This window comes from Pelobates fuscus, chromosome 6 (assembly GCF_036172605.1).
Source record: "Pelobates fuscus isolate aPelFus1 chromosome 6, aPelFus1.pri, whole genome shotgun sequence".
NCBI lineage: Eukaryota > Metazoa > Chordata > Amphibia > Anura > Pelobatidae > Pelobates > Pelobates fuscus.
This window is the reverse complement of record NC_086322.1, coordinates 284,557,527-284,569,952: the sequence shown is the minus strand read 5'-3', so window position 1 is coordinate 284,569,952 and position 12,426 is coordinate 284,557,527.

The following is a 12,426-nucleotide window of genomic DNA, read 5'->3' as shown; positions in this document are numbered from 1 at the left end:
ACCACCAGGGAAGGTAGGACACAGCCCACAGACAACCCCCGCCCCCCCCATGTAACCCCTTCACCCCCTGCCCCCCCATATAACCCCTTCACCCCCTGCCCCTCCATGTAACCCCTTCACCTCCTGCACCTCCATATAACCCCTTCACCCCCTGCCCCTCCATGTAACCCCTTCACCCCCTGCACCTCCATGTAACCCCTTCACCCCCTGCCCCCTATGTAACCCCTTCACCCCCTGCCCCCATGTAACCCCTTCACCCCCTGCCCCCCCATGTAACCCCTTCACCCCCTGCCCCCACATGTAATCCCTTCACCCCCTGCCCCCCCATGTAACCCCTTCACCCCCTGCCCCCATGTAACCCCTTCACCCCCTGCCCCCCCATGTAACCCCTTCACCCCCTGCCCCCCCATGTAACCCCTTCACCCCCTGTCCTCCCCAAGTAACCCCTTCACCCCCGTCCTCCCCAAGTAACCCCTTCACTCCCTGCCCCCCATGTAACCCCTTCACTCCCTGCACCCCAATGTAACCCCTTCACTCCCTGCCCCCCCATTTAACCCCTTCACTCCCTGCCCCCCCATTTAACCCCTTCACTCCCTGCCCCCCCATGTAACCCCTTCACCCCCTGCCCCCCATGAAACCCCTTCACTCCATGCCCCCCCATGTAACCCCTTCACCCCCTGCCCCCCATGTAACCCCTTCACTCCCTGCCCCCCCATGTAACCCCTTCACCCCCTGCCCCCAATGTAACCCCTTCACCCCATGATTACCATGATGTTCCAATGTTATGCACCTAAAGCTTATTGCCATGCTGTGCCAAGTTTATGTATTTAAAGCTGCCATGATGTTCCGAATTTATGCCTCTAAAGCTGGTTGCCATGGTGTGCCGCTTGTAAGCCTCTAAAAATGATTGCCATGGTGTGCCAATTGTATGCACCTAAAACTGATTGCTATAGTGTGCCAATTGTATGCATCTAAAGCTGATTGCCATGATATGCCAAGTTTATGCATCTAAAACTGATTGCTATAGTGTGCCAATTTTATGCATCTAAAGCTGACATAATGTTCCAATTGTATGCCTGTAAAGCTGATTGCCACGGTGTGCCAATTGTATGCCTCTAAAGCGGATTGCTATAGTGTGCCAATTGTATGCCTCTAAAGCGGTTTGCCATGGTGTGCCAGTTTTATGCCTCTAAAAGTAATTGTCATGATGTGCCAATTATGTGCATCTAAAGCGGATTGCTATGGTGTTCACTTTTTAAAATATGAATTAAAAGCAAGTGGGTCTCGAAAAATTACCGTTTTGAAAAGTGGGTCTCGGACCATAAAAGTTTGGGAAGCCCTGCACTAGACTATTGATAGAGTAGATAGACTAAGAGGGTTCTGTGTAAATTCCGCCCTCTAGTTCGCTATATGTGGTGCTTGGGCAGCGACGGCTAACCAAAACGGATGTAAATTGTTTTAGGTAGTCCCTCGAGGTACTGGCCAATAGGTTAGTTGGGAAACTGTAAATGTGTTAAAATTATTGTAGAAGAGTGTATATCTTGCTAGATAGCGTGAGCTCTGCCGTCTAGCGAGAGTGTGAATAGTGTGTAACTGTATCATAGCGCACGGTACCATAACCATGTATTATAATTACTGATACTGTAAATAACTACTAATAACTGTCGTTTATGTTGTATGTTTAACATCATAACCACTACTAACTGAACTGTGACTTTAAAATTGTACTTTAACCAATGCTAACCGTACTATAACTACTGTTTGTAAAGATGATGTTACTAGGGTGTGTTATAGATGGGTAATTTAAATATTGAGAATTATAACGTGGGTGATTGTATAGTTTCGCCAAAAGGTACAGTAATAGTTATTTAGTGACTGGTGTAACAGCTGTGTCCGTGTGGGAATTCCCTGTATGTTTTGTTGTGTGCGTCTGGCCTAGTAACTGTACCACGTGGTGCTGTTGCCAAGGGGAACGAGTGTGACTGTTGGAAGTGTGTTTGTTTTGCTTCTGTTGGAGACGACGCTCCGTTGCTAAGTATGGGTGCGTCGGATTCAAAGATCATTGATCCCTTAGAATGTATGTTAAAGAACTTTAAAAAGGGATACTATGTACATGATTTTGGAGTAAAGATGTCGCCAACACGCCTAGGGAATGTCCTGCCTTGGTGGCTGCATGGCCTCCACAAGGTAGTCTTGATCCTAATCTGGTGCAGCGCGTACACGTGGCTGTATCGGGTAGGCCTGAAATTTATGGCCAGTTTCCGTACATCGATTGTTGGAAGCGGGCCGTAAATTACTTGCCAAAATGGATCAGGGTATGCCACGAGGAGCAATCTCGCCTCATGTTGGCCAGAACTCGTTTGTCCACCAAGGCCGTGATTACGCCCATTCTGGACACGCCCCCTGAGTCAGAGATCCCTATGCCGCCCCCTTACTCCTCCTCTACAGGAAGAGGAAGAGGAGGTGCTGCTAGTAATACTACTCCCCTTGCTCCATTGTCTCCAGCTACCCCCTCCTCTAGCTCAGAGTCTAGCCCACTTGTTTTAAACCCTCCCCTTCCGGTACCTACCCCTATTAACCCCACCTATCCAGATTTGGCGTAATTTCTGGTTCCTGGTCAGGCTCCTCCCAGCCCGGCACGGAATATTCTACTTACTGATCTTCCCTTCAGTAAAGAAAAAGCGTCCCCTTCCCCTCGTCTTACTGCACCTCGACCGGAACCCATAACTGACCTTCCTCAACGAAGTCCCATACTAATCCGACAATTGACCGGTACCCTCCAACCCCTACATTATCAAATGCCTCTCCGACTGACACCGGGCCCGACACATATTAACAGTGAGGGCCAGTTACAACATGCTGATCCCGTATTTGTCTATGTTCCCTTTACCACTACTGACTTATTCAACTGGAAGACCGATAACTCCTCCTACACAGATAAACCTCAAGCCATGACAGATTTGATTACCTCTATAATCCAGGCGCATAATCCCACTTGGGCTGATTGCCAGCAATTACTTATGACATTGTTCAATAACGAGGAAAGAACTCGGATAAATCAGGCGGCAATTAAAGAGCTTGAAGAAGTGGCCCGTACTCAAAATCAGGCCAACCCGGCAGCATGGGCCGCAGCCCATTATCCAAACGCAGATCCGAATTGGAATGTTAATGGCGCAGATATGGCCCATTTAAGAGCTTACAGGGACGCCATTATTGCTGGCATGAAAGCCGGAGGGAAAAGGGCGATCAATATGTCAAAGACGGCTGAGGTATTGCAGAAATGTGATGAGTCGCCCAGTGCCTTTTATGATCGATTATTGGAGGCATACCGGTTGAATACCACCTTTAATCCAGAGGCTCCTGAGAATTCCCGGATGGTTAACTCTGACTTTGTCAGCCAGGCCTATGGATATATAAAGAGAAAATTACAAAAGTTAGAAGGGTTTGTAGGGATGTCTATAACTCAACTAATGGAGATAGCAAATAAGGTTTATATGAATAGGGAGACAGAGACGAAAAAGGAAGAAGAACGAAAGATGAGAAGGAAAGCAGACATGTTAGCAGTAGCTATCGTGGGTGTAGATAGAAGGGAAAAGGAAGTGTGTAGGGGAACTGAGAAAAGTGAGAATAAGTGGAATAGGGAGCCTTTAAGTAGGAACCAATGCGCATACTGTAGGGAAGAAGGGCATTGGAGAAGTGAGTGTCCACAGAGGGAACAATATGAGAGAGCTAGAACAAGGGCAGGATATAGTAATATTTATAGAGGCAGAGCGAGAGGAAGAGGAGGCCCTGGAGGAAATGGTGGGAATAATAGAGGAAGGGTTCATGGGGATAGGTATTACCCAGCAGCGCAGAGACCCCGAGAAAGAGAAGATAGAGACTTTGTGGGTTTGGCTGACACTGTCATGGAGGACTATTGATACCGACCGGGCTCCATCCCCCTTGGCCGAGCGGAGCCTATGGTCGATGTAGCAATAGGGGGAAAAAGGAGTTCTTTCATGATCGACACTGGTGCTGAACATTCTGTGGTGACTAACCTAGTCGCTCCTCCTTCAGGAAGAACTATCACTGTAATAGGAGCAACTGGGAGGAGTGCTGCTAAACCGGTTCTTAAAAGTCAAATCTGTACACTGGGAGGCCACGTAGTAAAACATCAGTTCCTTTATATGCCTGAATGTCCAGTCCAACTTCTAGGACGAGATTTGTTGTCGAAGTTACAAGCACAGATAACATTTCTGCCTAACGGAACGACATCCTTGAAGTTTAATGGACCCTCAGGTATAATGACATTATCAATACCGAAGGAAGAAGAGTGGTGACTTTATACAGTGTTGACCAACCAAAACCCTAAGAGTGATGAATCCTTGTTTAATATACCAGGAGTGTGGGCAGAGAGTAACCCACCAGGACTTGCTCGCAATATCCCACCTATACGGATTGAACTAAAACTTGGGGTTTATCCAGTGAGCATAAGACAATACCATATTCCCCAAAAGGCAAAGAAGAACATACAGTCTTATTTGGATAAGTTCATAAGGTATGGTATCCTAAAATTCTGTACTTCCCCCTGGAACACCCCATTGTTGCCTGTTCAAAAGCCTGGGACAGATGAGTATCGCCCTGTGCAGGACTTGAGAGCAGTCAATGATGCGGTAGTAAGTATACATCCAGTTGTGCCTAATCCATGTAACCCGCTTGCCTTAATTCCGGGCGGGGCTACTTACTTCACAGTTTTGGACCTTAAAGATGCCTTCTTTTGCCTACGAATTGCTACAGAAAGCCAGTGTATCTTTGCATTCCAATGGGAAAACGCTGTAACAGGCTCGAAACGCCAGATGACTTTGACAATATTGCCCCAAGGGTTTAAAAATTCACCTACCCTATTTGGATCAGCATTAAGTCAGGACTTACTAGACTTCAAGTCCATCCCAGGAGAATGTGTACTACTACAATACGTAGATGATTTGTTGATAGCGGCAGTTGCAAAAGAGATATGTCAGCAAGCAACATATGATTTACTGCACATTCTTTGGAAGGCAGGATACAAGGTGTCCAGGAAAAAAGCTCAGTTGTGTCAGCCAACTGTCAAGTATCTGGGATTCCATATCTCTGAAGGTCAAAGGATAATGGGGCCTGAGAGAAAAGAAGCTGTATGCCAATAGTGATGTACCGAACTGTCCGCCGGCGAACAGTTCCCGGCGAACTTAGCGTGTTCGAGTTCGCCGCGGCGGGCGGACACATGCGCAGTTCGATCCGCCCCCTATTCGTCATCATTGGGCAAACTTTGACCCTGTGCCTCTCGGTCAGCAGACACATTCCAGCCAATCAGCAGCACTCCCTCCCTTCCACACCCTCCAACCTCACTCCCAGCATCCATTTTCGATTCATTCTGAAGCTGCATGCTTAGTGAGAGGAGGGAAAGTTTAGCTGCTGCTGATTAGATAGGGAAATTGATAGCTAGGCTAGGGTATTCAGTGTCCACTACAATCCTGAAGGACTCATCTGATCTCTGCTGTAAGGACAGCACCCCAAAAAGCCCTTTTTAGGGCTAGAACATCAGGCTGCTTCTTTTTTTTTTCCTGTGTAATGTAATTGCAGGTGCCTGCCTGCCAGCTTCTGTGTGAGGTTCACATTGGATACTGTGCCCACTTGCCCAGTGCCACCACTCATATCTGTTTTTACAATAGGTTAAGCTTTAGATTTAAAAGAAATATTTTTTTTTCACTGTAATAGAAGAGCAGTTGCCTGCCTGCCAGCTTCTGTGTCAGGTTGGATGCCTTGCCCATTTGCACAGTCAGTGCCACCACTCATATCTGTTTTTACAATAGGTTAAGCTTTAGATTTAAAAGAAATATTTTTTTTTCACTGTAATAGAAGAGCAGTTGCCTGCCTGCCTGCCAGCTTCTGTGTCAGGCTGGATGCCTTGCCCATTTGCACAGTCAGTGCCACAACTCATATCTGTTTTTACAATAGCTTAAGCTTTAGATTTAAAATAAATATTTTTTTTCACTGTAATAGAAGAGCAGTTGCCTGCCTGCCAGCTTCTGTGTGAGGTTCACATTGGATACTGTGCCCACTTGCCCAGTGCCACCACTCATATCTGTTTTTACAATAGGTTAAGCTTTAGATTTAAAAGAAATAAAAAAATTTCACTGTAATAGAAGAGCAGTTAGTTGTCTGCAAGCGTCTGGGTGTCAGGCCTACTTCAGCGTGTGCTCTGCAGACCTGTGCCAGCGTGCTTTGACAGTTGCCAATCATATCTGGTGTCTCTTTAGCGTGCTTTTACAAAGAAAAAAGGTTTCCAGTGTAAGCTAATAGCAGCCAGTCAGTGTCCTTCAAGCGGCTCTGTCAGGCCTTCCTTCAGCGTGTGCCCTGCACAACCCTGCCAGCGTACTTTGACAGTTGCCAATCATATCTGGTGTCTCTATAGCGTGCTTTTACAAAGAAAAAAGGTTTCCAGTGTAAGCTAATAGCAGCCAGTCAGTGTCCTTCAAGTGGCTCTGTCAGGCCTTCCTTCAGCGTGTGCCCTGCACAACCCTGCCAGCGTACTTTGACAGTTGTCACTCATATCTGGTGTCTCTATAGCGTGCTTTTAAAACCAAAATTTTGTTTCCACTGTAATAGAAGAGCAGTTGCCCGCCTGCCAGCTTCTGTTTGAGGTTCACAGTGGATACTGTGCCCTCTTGCCCAGTGCCACCACTCATATCTGTTTTTACAATAGCTTAAGCTTTAGATTTAAAATAAATAATGTTTTTTCACTGTAATAGAAGAGCAGTTAGTTGTCTGCAAGCGTCTGGGTGTCAGGCCTACTTCAGCGTGTGCTCTGCAGACCTGTGCCAGCGTGCTTTGACAGTTGCCAATCATATCTGGTGTCTCTTTAGCGTGCTTTTACAAAGAAAAAAGGTTTCCAGTGTAAGCTAATAGCAGCCAGTCAGTGTCCTTCAAGCGGCTCTGTCAGTCCTTCCTTCAGCGTGTGCCCTGCACAGCCCTGCCAGCGTACTTTGACAGTTGCCAATCATATCTGGTGTCTCTATAGCATGCTTTTACAAAGAAAAAAGGTTTCCAGTGTAAGCTAATAGCAGCCAGTCAGTGTCCTTCAAGCGGCTCTGTCAGGCCTTCCTTCAGCGTGTGCCCTGCACAACCCTGCCAGCGTACTTTGACAGTTGCCAATCATATCTGGTGTCTCTATAGCGTGCTTTTAAAACCAAAATTTGTTTTTCACTGTTATAGATTGAATAGCAGTTACCTGTCTTCAAGCGGGTGTGTCAGGCCTACAGTGTGTGCTCTGCAGAACTGTTCAAGTGCACATTGCCAATCATATCTGGTGTCTCTATAGCGTGCTTTTACAAAGAAAAAAGGTTTCTAGTGTAAGCTAATAGCAGCCAGTCAGTGTCCTTCAAGCGGCTCTGTCAGTCCTTCCTTCAGCGTGTGCTCTGCAGACCTGTGCCAGCGTGCTTTGACAGTTGCCAATCATATCTGGTGTCTCTTTAGCGTGCTTTTAAAACCAAAATTTGTTTTTCACTGTTATAGATTGAATAGCAGTTACTTGTCTTCAAGCGGGTGTGTCAGGCCTACAGTGTGTGCTCTGCAGAACTGTTCAAGTGCACATTCCCAATCATATCTGGTGTCTCTATAGCGTGCTTTTACAAAGAAAAAAGGTTTCCAGTGTAAGCTAATAGCAGCCAGTCAGTGTTCTTCAAGCGGCTCTGTCAGTCCTTCCTTCAGCGTGTGCTCTGCAGACCTGTGCCAGCGTGCTTTGACAGTTGCCAATCATATCTGGTGTCTCTTTAGCGTGCTTTTAAAACCAAAATTTGTTTTTCACTGTTATAGATTGAATAGCAGTTACTTGTCTTCAAGCGGGTGTGTCAGGCCTACAGTGTGTGCTCTGCAGAACTGTTCAAGTGCACATTGCCAATCATATCTGGTGTCTCTATAGCGTGCTTTTACAAAGAAAAAAGGTTTCTAGTGTAAGCTAATAGCAGCCAGTCAGTGTCCTTCAAGCGGCTCTGTCAGTCCTTCCTTCAGCGTGTGCTCTCCAGAACTGTTCCAGTGCACATTGCCAATCATATCTGGTGTCTCTTTAGCGTGCTTTTAAAACCAAAATTTGTTTTTCACTGTTATAGATTGAATAGCAGTTACTTGTCTTCAAACGGGTGTGTCAGGCCTACAGTGTGTGCTCTGCAGAACTGTTCAAGTGCACATTGCCAATCATATCTGGTGTCTCTATAGCGTGCTTTTACAAAGAAAAAAGGTTTCTAGTGTAAGCTAATAGCAGCCAGTCAGTGTCCTTCAAGCGGCTCTGTCAGTCCTTCCTTCAGCGTGTGCTCTCCAGAACTGTTCCAGTGCACATTGCCAATCATATCTGGTGTGTCTTTAGCGTGCTTTTAAAACCAAAATTTGTTTTTCACTGTTATAGATTGAATAGCAGTTACTTGTCTTCAAACGGGTGTGTCAGGCCTACAGTGTGTGCTCTGCAGAACTGTTCAAGTGCACATTGCCAATCATATCTGGTGTCTCTATAGCGTGCTTTTACAAAGAAAAAAGGTTTCTAGTGTAAGCTAATAGCAGCCAGTCAGTGTCCGTCAAGCGGCTCTGTCAGTCCTTCCTTCAGCGTGTGCTCTCCAGAACTGTTCCAGTGCACATTGCCAATCATATCTGGTGTCTCTATAGCGTGCTTTTAAAACCAAAATTTGTTTTTCACTGTTATAGATAGAATAGCAGTTACTTGTCTTCAAGCGGGTGTGTCAGGCCTACAGTGTGTGCTCTGCAGAACTGTTCAAGTGCACATTGCCAATCATATCTGGTGTCTCTATAGCGTGCTTTTACAAAGAAAAAAGGTTTCTAGTGTAAGCTAATAGCAGCCAGTCAGTGTCCTTCAAGCGGCTCTGTCAGTCCTTCCTTCAGCGTGTGCTCTCCAGAACTGTTCCAGTGCACATTGCCAATCATATCTGGTGTCTCTTTAGCGTGCTTTTAAAACCAAAATTTGTTTTTCACTGTTATAGATTGAATAGCAGTTACTTGTCTTCAAACGGGTGTGTCAGGCCTACAGTGTGTGCTCTGCAGAACTGTTCAAGTGCACATTGCCAATCATATCTGGTGTCTCTATAGCGTGCTTTTACAAAGAAAAAAGGTTTCTAGTGTAAGCTAATAGCAGCCAGTCAGTGTCCTTCAAGCGGCTCTGTCAGTCCTTCCTTCAGCGTGTGCTCTCCAGAACTGTTCCAGTGCACATTGCCAATCATATCTGGTGTCTCTATAGCGTGCTTTTAAAACCAAAATTTGTTTTTCACTGTTATAGATTGAATAGCAGTTACTTGTCTTCAAGCGGGTGTGTCAGGCCTACAGTGTGTGCTCTGCAGAACTGTTACAGTTCACATTGCCAATCATATCTGGTCTCACAGTAGCTTGCACGCATAGTACCACTAATCCCAAAAAAAATGACAGGCAGAGGCAGGCCACCCCGCAGGGGCCGTCGTGGTCGTGGTGCTGTTATTCCCTTTTGCCCTAGAATAATGCCCAGTTTTCAGAAGCCACGTACCCTGAACTTGAAAAGTTCTGAGGACATAGTTGACTGGCTAACACAGGACACCCAATCTTGTACAGCCTCCGCTCGGAACCTTGACGCACCATCCTCCTCCAGCTTAGCTTCAGGCACCTCTCAAGATACCACTCACCCGCCTGCCGCCACCACCAAAACTAGCAACACAGCCGCTTTACTTGGTATGTCAGAGGAGTTATTCACACACCCGTTTGAAGAAATGAGTGATGCGCAACCATTATTGCTAGAGGATGTAGATAACAGGGATATGTCTCAGGCAGGCAGCATTAAACACATGGAGGTACGGTGTGATGATGATGATGTTGTACCCGCTGCTGCTTCCTTTTCTGAGTTGTCAGATACAAGCGAAGCGGTTGATGATGGCGATGCGTCCATGGATGTCACGTGGGTGCCCGCTCGGCAAGAAGAAGAACAGGGCGAAAGTTCAGATGGGGAGACAGAGAGGAGGAGGAGGAGACGAGTTGGAAGCAGGGGGGGGTCGTCGCAAGGAGCTAGTGGCACAGTCAGACAGCATGCATCGGCACCCGGGGTCAGCCCGACAGCACGCCAATCAACGCATGCTGTGTCCACCACCAGAATGCCGTCATTGCAGAGCTCAGCAGTGTGGCATTTTTTTTGTGTGTCTGCCTCTGACAACAGCGATGCCATTTGCAACCTGTGCCAAAGGAAACTGAGTCGTGGGAGGTCCAACACCCACCTAGGTACAACTGCTTTGCGTAGGCACATGATCTCACATCACAAACGCCTATGGGATCAACACATGAGTACAAGCAGCACGCCTACTCTAAGCCACCATCCTCCTCCTGGTCCAGCATCTTCAGCCACGTCAACCACTGCTGTCCTCCTTGCCCCCTCTCAACCATTCGCCACTCCGTCTCCCGCCTTGAGCAGTTCCCGCTCATCTGCCCACAGTCATGTGTCTGTTAAGGACATGTTTGAGCGTAAGACGCCAATGTCACCAAGTCACCCCCTTGCCCTGCGTCTGACAGCTGGCTTGTCCGAACTATTAGCCCGCCAGCTTTTACCATACAATCTGGTTGAGTCTGAGGCGTTCAAAAAATTTGTAGCTATTGGGACACCGCAGTGGAAGGTACCCGGCCGGAATTTCTTTTCACAAAAGGCAATCCCCAACTTGTACTCGATTGTGCAAAAGGAAGTCATGGCATGTCTGGCACACAGTGTTGGGGCAAGGGTCCATCTGACCACGGATACCTGGTCTGCAAAGCATGGTCAGGGCAGGTATATCACCTACACTTCGCATTGGGTAAACCTGCTGACGGATGACAATCAAGGAATGCGTGGCATTGCAGAGGAGTTGGTGACACCGCCACGAATTGCAGGCATTCCTGCTGCCACCTCCTCTACTCCTCCTACTCCATCCTCTTCCATAACCTCCTCGGCTGAGTCCTCTTGTGCTGCTGCGTCTTGCTCCACATCAACGGCACCCCCCCAGCTCCCAGGTACTATTCCACATCCCGGAAACGGCAGTGTCACGCCGTCTTGGGTTTGACTTGCTTGAAAGCATAGAGTCACACCGGACAAGCACTCCTGTCCGCCCTGAACGCACAGGTGGAAAAGTGGCTGACTCCGCAGCAACTGGATATCGGCAAAGTGGTGTGTGACAACGGAAAAAATTTGATAGCGGCATTGAACTTGGGCAAGTTGACACATGTGCCGTGCATGGCACATGTGTGTAATCTGATCGTACAACGCTTTGTGCATAAGTACACAGGCTTACAGGACGTCCTGAAGCAGGCCAGGAAGGTGTGTGGCCATTTCAGGCATTTCTACACGGCCATGGCTCACTTTGCCGATATCCAGCGTCGAAACAACATGCCAGTGAGGCGCTTGATTTGCGACAGCCCTACACGTTGGAATTCAACACTCCTAATGTTCGACCGCCTGCTCCAACAAGAAAAAGCTGTTAATGAATATTTGTATGACCGGGGTGCTAGAACAGCCTCTGGGGAGCTGGGAATTTTTTTGCCACGTTACTGGACGCTCATGCGCAATGCCTGTAGGCTCATGCGTCCTTTTGAGGAGGTGACAAACCTAGTCAGTCGCAACGAAGGCACCATCAGCGACATCATACCATTTGTTTTCTTCCTGGAGCGTGCCCTGCGAAGAGTGCTGAATCAGGCTGTAGATGAGCGTGAAGAGGAAGAGGAAGAGTTGTGGTCACCATCACCACCAGAAACAGCCTTATCAGCATCGCTTGCTGGACCTGCGGCAACGCTGGAAGAGGATTGAGAGGAAGTGGAGTCAGAGGAGGAATGTAGCTTTGAGGAGGAGGAGGAGGAGCAAGACCAAACACAACAGGCATCCCAGGGTGCTCGTTGTCACCTATCTGGTACCCGTGGTGTTGTACGTGGCTGGGGGGAAGAACATACCTTCAATGACATCAGTGAGGAGGAGGAACGGGAAATGAGTAGCTCGGCATCCAACCTTGTGCAAATGAGGTCTTTCATGCTGTCCTGTCTGTTGAGGGACCCTCGTATAAAAAGGCTGAAGGAGAACGACCTGTACTGGGTGTCCACGCTACTAGACCCCCGGTATAAGCAGAAAGTGGCGGAAATGTTACCGAATTACAACAAGTCGGAAAGGATGCAGCATTTGCAAAATAAATTAAAAAGTATGCTTTACACAGCGTATAAGGGTGATGTCACAGCACAACGGGAATCTAACAGGGGGAGAGGTGGAAGTCATCCTCCTCCTCCCACGACCACGCCGGCAAGGACAGGACGCTTTAAAGACGCGTTGTTGATGGAGGACATGCGGACCTTTTTAAGTCCTACGCATCGCCACAGCCCTTCGGGATCCACCCTCAGAGAGCGACTCGACCAACAGGTAGCAGACTACCTCGCCTTAAC